At 45.1% G+C, this 6,265-nt stretch overlaps 1 pseudogene; it reads right to left on the bottom strand.

The window, feature by feature from the left end:
• LOC118988443 (40S ribosomal protein S24-like) lies at positions 1-4,894 on the bottom strand (annotated as a pseudogene).
• Positions 4,895-6,265: the final 1,371 nt, after the last annotated feature.

Genomic DNA, 6,265 nt, shown 5'->3' with positions numbered 1-6,265 from the left:
TAAAACATACAAGGATTTTATCCAGGAAATACCTATGTGAGAGAAAAGAGGGAGGCAGCGGTGAGCTCGGAAGGCAACGCAAATCTTGCCCCAAGCGTGGGGAGGGGGCGGGGAGATTGAGTAGAAACGTCCTAGGCTGACGCGCTGTCTAAGGGAGGTTCATTAGAGTGCCCGGTCATCTCCAGCCAAAGTCAGTTCTCAGAAGAGTCTCGAGGCTTTCACAAATAGGTCCGAGGAAGTGTCCCCAACTGTGCTCACACATTGGCCGGGAGCAACCTGTGTAAAGCATGGCTGTGGCACGAACTTGGCAGTGGATTTCAGAGCACAGTAATTGGCCAATTGGATTGATCAGTCTGCGAGGCTTTTTGTGTTTGTTTTCTTCGCATGGCAGCCATTGGTACACAGTGTTACTGTGGTGAGGCTTAACTGATAGAGGCACCGAGATTCTCCTTACTTATAGAACGGCAGTTCTTAATATGGAAGGTACTGCCTCCTAGGGGGGCATTTTAGAAATGTCTAGGGGCATTTGGCTGTCATCATGATCGAGGGGTGCCACTGGCATGTAGTGGGCATGGTCCCAAGATGCTAGATGTCCTGCAAATCACTGGACCATCCTGCACAACCAATCACCCTGTGTTCTTTGGAAATTTTCAATGTCCTAAATGGTGTCCTATAAGGGGAATGATCTCTTTTAAATCATCTGGAAAAAAACTATGTGAGTCAAGACATAATTCTGTTTACATAGAAGTATCCATTTTTTTTTTGCCTAAAATAAGTATACACTACATTTCTTTTTTTAAAATATATTTTATTGATTATACCATTACAGTTGTTCTCTTCCCCCCCTTCATTCCCCTCCACCCGCATACTCTCTCCCTCACCATTCTCCCCCCCTTAGTTTATAACCACATGTCTCAAGTTCTTTAGATTCTATATTTCCCCCACTATTCTCGCCCTCCCCCCTATCTATTTTCTACCTACTGTCTATGCTATTTTCTGTGCCTTCTCCCCCTTCTCCTCCTCCCACCCCCCTGTTGCTAACCCTCCATGTGTTCTTCATTTCTATGGTTCCACTCCTGATCTAGCTGTCCTCTTGGTTTGCTTTTGTTTTAGGTGTGGTTGTTAATATCTGTGTGTTTGCTGTCCTTTCACTGTTCATATTTTTCATCTTCTTTTTCTTATATAAGTCCCTTTAGCATTTCATATAATAAGGGCTTGGTGATGATGAACTCCTTGAACTTGACCTTATCTGAGAAGCACTTTATCTGTCCTTCCATTCTAAATGAAAGTTTTGCTGGATAAAGCAATCTTGGCTGTAGGTCTTTGGATTTCATGACTTGGAATACTTCTTTCCAGCCCCTTCTTGCCTGTAAGGTCTCTTTTGAGAAATCCGCTGACAGTCTGATGGGTACTCCTTTGTAGGTGACTGTCCCCTTATCCCTTGCTGCTTCTAGGATTCTCTCCTTCATTTTGGTCTTGGCTAATGTAATTATGATGTGCCTTGGTGTGTTCCTTCTTGGGTCCAACTTCTTTGGGACTCTCTGAGCTTCCTGGATTTCCTGGAAGTCTATTTCCTTTGCCAGACTGGGGAAGTTCTCCTTTATTATTTGTTCAAATAAGTGTTCCACTCGTGGCTGTTTCTTTCCCCCTTCTGGTACCCCTATAATCCGGATGTTGGAACGTTTAAAGATGTCCTGGAGGTTCCTAAGCCTCTCCTCATTGTTTTGAATTCTCATTTCTTCATTCCTTTCTGGTCCGATGTTTCGTTCTTCCTTCTGGTTCACTCCCTTGATTTGAGTCCCAGTTTCCTTTCCATCACTATTGGTTTCCTGGACATCTCCCTTCATTTCAATTAGTTTAGCCTTCATATGTTTCTCTAATTTGTGACTGTACTCTACCAATTCTGTGAGCATCCTGATAAATAGTGTCTTAAATTGGGCTTCTGAGAGGCTGGCAATTTCCCGGTCGCTTAGGGTTATTGGCTCTGGGACTTTGAGTTCCTCTTGCGCCATCTTTTGGGCTGGTTGTGCCTGTTAAGTAGCAGGATCGGAGCCCTAGGTTTTCACCAGAGCAGGGCAACTCAGTCGCTGGGTTGTGACGTTGTATGTGGGGGCGGGGTCAAAGAGGGACAATGGCTTCCCTCCGCCACCTGCTGCCGCGACCCCCACCGGCACCGCAGCCACCACTGTCACCGGGCCCACACGTTTCGTTCCACTGCACTCGAGTGTGCCACCGCTGTCGGCCCTCCACCACTGGGTTCGTCCCCTGGGGCCTGCGTGGTCCGTCTCACTGTGCGTGAATGTACGACCTTAGTCAGTCTGCCCTGAACCCCGACTGGCTTTGGGCTGCCCGAGCGCCTAGCGCCTAGGTCGGGGGATCTGTCCTGCCGACCCAGCTCTGTTGCTGGTTCCGCCTCTTATCGTCCCCGTTGAACAGTTCGTAGCTGTCGGACTTCCGTATAATTCCGTGTTCTGGTCTTTGGGTGTGTTCTAGTTCTCCAAAACTTTTGTTGTAGTCAAACTTGGTTGTGGGAGAAGGCACAGTGTTTCCACCTATGCCTCCATCTTGGTGGAAGTCCCCTACAATTCTAAGATCACAATTGCTGTGGACATTGAAGAAAGATCACTTTTTCCAAATCACTAAGTACTGGTTACCAATACTAGGAGGTAATGCCACCAAGCAACACTTGTGGTATTTGAATCACCAACTCAGTGCTCCGGGGCAGCCTGGAGCTGTGGCTGTGGCAACTGTGTGCAATGTGTAAACACTTGATTATGTCATTGTATTCTCTGTGCGATCATTCCTGGGTACTTGCTCCAGCAAAACGTATGTTGTTTTGTTATACTGATTTTCCCGAAATGATGTGTCAGGTAGGCAATATTATTTATGAGCTTCATTTAAGGATGAAAGAAGGTGCTGGGTCTGACATGGTTAAGAATGAAGGTCAAAAATAGGAAGGAAATGTGCCCCCATGTTCATAGAAGCATCATTTACAACAGCCAAAACGATAGGGGTACCCCAAGTGTCCACTGAAAGATGATGGGATGAAATGTGGTACATGTGTATGTACACAGAACAGTTTTAAAAAGCCTTATGATGGAAAGCTTTCTATTTTTTTTTAAATAATTTTTTATTTAATTCTTGTTCAAGTACAGCTTTCTGTCTTATATTCCCTGCCTGCCCCCCCATACTCCCCGCCTCCCTCCCATTTCCACCCCCCACCCTTGGTTATTGTCCATGTGTCCTTTATACTTGTTCATGTGAGTCCATCCCCTTTTCCCCTATGAGTCTCAGCTTTCTATTCTGATACCTGCTACAACATGGATGAGCCTTGAAGACATTATCCTGAGTGAAATAAGCCAGTTGCAAAGACAGGTCCTGCATGATTCCACAGATTTACCTAGAGGAGGCAAATTCGTAGAGACAGAGAATAGAATGGTGGTTGCCGGAAGATGGGGAAGGAAGGATGGTGAGTTGTTGTTTAACGGGTAGAGATTTCCAGTTTTTCAAGATGAAAAGAGTTCTGGAGGCGGGTTGCACAACAGTGTGGATGTATTTCACACCACTGATCCGTGTGCTTAGAAATGGTTAGGATGGTAAATTTTATGTTGTACATATTTTACCACAATAAAAGAAAGAGAGAGTAATCCAGGCCAGACTCTGGGTAAAATATGAATGCATATTAGTGTGTAATACTGTCCGTTAATTTATATTGATATTTAGATACACAGGTTTATATAATGTACAGACATATTTCATATCATATTAAAACTAATAAGAAATGATATGGTGCATGAAGAAACTGGTAACTCAGGCAATATTTTATCACAGAGAAAGAATTTTTAAAAAAGACTTGAAGAAGCTGGTTTTTAATTTGTAAGTCTGGGTGCCCTCGTGGCCTTTGCGCTGGTTGTCCAACTGTTGTGGCCCCCCCTTCAGGACCCCCCTTCTCTGCTCTGTGGTGTTGGAGTTGAGCCACATTTGCCTCAACGCCTTGCCAGATGCTTCCTTGGCTCTGGGAGGCACTGGCGGGAAACACGAGGGTTGAAGAAAGGAAAGCAGGGCTTCTTTCTTGTTTCTACCTCCTGTCGGGAGGTAGCTGCAGCTCCAGCTTCTAACTTCTTTCTGCAGTTCCAGCTGCAACCTTATACGGCCCCTTGCGGGGCGTCCATGTCCGCAGGGCCACACCTTCCTCAGCAGCCAGAGCTCTTCTGAGACGGAGCTGGAACTGTGGAGAGAGGTCCGGGAGCCTGCCCTGCTGGGTCCTCCCCTAAAGTCCTGGTTTCTAATAACTCTGTCTCTGCCCTTCTGCTCCCCAACCCAAAGGTAATGCTGGGTTATTAATCTCTCAGTTAGTAATCTCTGGTTTACCTCAGCATTCCTTTTTTTGTCCCTACCCCAGCTCACACTTTTTAAAAATTGTTCTTAGTTTATTAATTCTCTCATGCACACTCACCGCAGATAAAGTCACTGAAAAATTGTGACTCCTTCTGCTGTCCCGTCTCCAGCTCAGTTTTTCCAGCACCAACAGTAACCTCTGCAGCCCCCTCGAATTTCGTCACCTTCTCCCTGTGCTCCTTTTGCTATTTTCTTGAGGTCTTCTGCTCATACAGGCCACGTCTTGCAAGTCTGTGTTTGGGTTCATTTTTCTTTGCGTAATCTGAGGAACCACAGTCTGCGTCACAGCCGGTTGTCCAGCCACCCCCCAAATGGGTTCTGAATCCAATTACAAAGATGACATCTGTGTCATAGATTTTGGCCAGTTTTTCCTGAACTTCTGCCTCAGGGACTGTTGCCTTCCCAGGATGAAGGACACTGAGGACCATTTGTTTGCACCAGGGTAGTCTGTTGGTCGTGTGGACTTCCTGGTCCAGACAGTGACAGTGTCATTCATGGTGGCAGCCAATCTCCTAGCAGTCAGGAAGGAAAAGAGCACCAGCTAACACTTCTGTAATCAATTGCCTGCCTTGTCTCTCTCCCAGTGAAAATCCCCTGTGTGATTGCTGTTTTCCTGACTGCACCCTGTCTCATGAAACCTTTTAAAGACACTCCACATCTTCCCGTCCATAAAGTGTTCTAGTGGTGATGCTGCCCCTGCTGGTGTTCCCAGGGTGAGCTAGTGGGGATCCCTACAGCTGCTAGAATTTGGTCTCTAATATTATTTTCCACCACAAGGAACCAGGGACTCTTGGAGGGTTGTGGACTTTGGGCTCTATCTTTGGAGCATGGAAAGTAGAAATGGTTTAGAACATCTTATTGTTGTAAAAAAGCAAAACTTCTTGTCAAGATCTCTGGGACTCCCATTGGCCAGACTGTGACAACCTGAGCATTGAAAACAACAACAAAAAAATTCTGTGGAAAACATGAGTACATAATAATACTCAAAAGAAGCAACTAAAATATAGCACATTCAAGGAAAGACAATTATGAGTTTCAAATAGTGTTTGCAGAAAATGCTCTTCATGCTAATGCAAGCATGTGGCAACCCCAGTCCGATTCTAGTCATAATCTAAGCACCATCAGTAAAACCCAGACAGTGAGAATCCAGCTTAGTCCAACAAATACTTGCCTGGGACAAGATCAGCCTAGAAAGAGAACTCTGATCCTGTGTGCCCATCCCACATGGTGATTCATGTATTCAGCAACTCAACCAAGTTTTTCAATGAATATTTATTGAATGCCTATTATGTGCACTATTTAAGACACTGGGGATAGAACAGTGAATAAAAAAACACAAAAATATTTGTTCTTATAAAGCTTACAGTTTAGCTAGGAGAAGTCAGTACCCAATATGCGTAATAAAGAAGTAAGTTATATAATAGGTTAGAAGGCAGTAAATATGATGGGGAAAAAAATAGAAGAGGGTAAAGAGAATAAGGAAACCCAGAGGTGGGTAGTTTGTAGTTTCAAACTTTGTAGGACCCATTGTGAAAGTGGAGTTTGAGTAAAAACTTGGAGGAGATGAAGAGGTTGTCTGGTGAAAGAACATTCCAGGCACAGATAGGACTTCCGGCCAAGATGGAGGCATACGTGGAAACACTGTGCCTCCTTGCACAACCGAGTTTAAAGACAACAAAGATTTAGTAACAAAAATGCAACCAAAACAGACAGAAAATTGAACTGTACAGAAGTCCGACAACAACAAACTATTCATCCAGACCGATAAGAGGGGTGGAGTCAGCAGCTGGTGGAGTGGGGTCGTGCTCAGGAAAAAGTGGCTGGACTGACCCTGGCTCGCAGGCAGCAGCTGGTAGATCCTAGGTGT

The sequence above is a fragment of the Sturnira hondurensis genome, unplaced genomic scaffold, assembly GCF_014824575.4.
Source record: "Sturnira hondurensis isolate 20B ecotype Veracruz unplaced genomic scaffold, ASM1482457v3 Scaffold0006413, whole genome shotgun sequence".
NCBI classification, from domain to species: Eukaryota; Metazoa; Chordata; class Mammalia; order Chiroptera; family Phyllostomidae; genus Sturnira; species Sturnira hondurensis.
The sequence above is the reverse complement of the archived record's forward strand: the minus strand, read 5'-3'. Positions and strand labels throughout refer to the sequence as shown.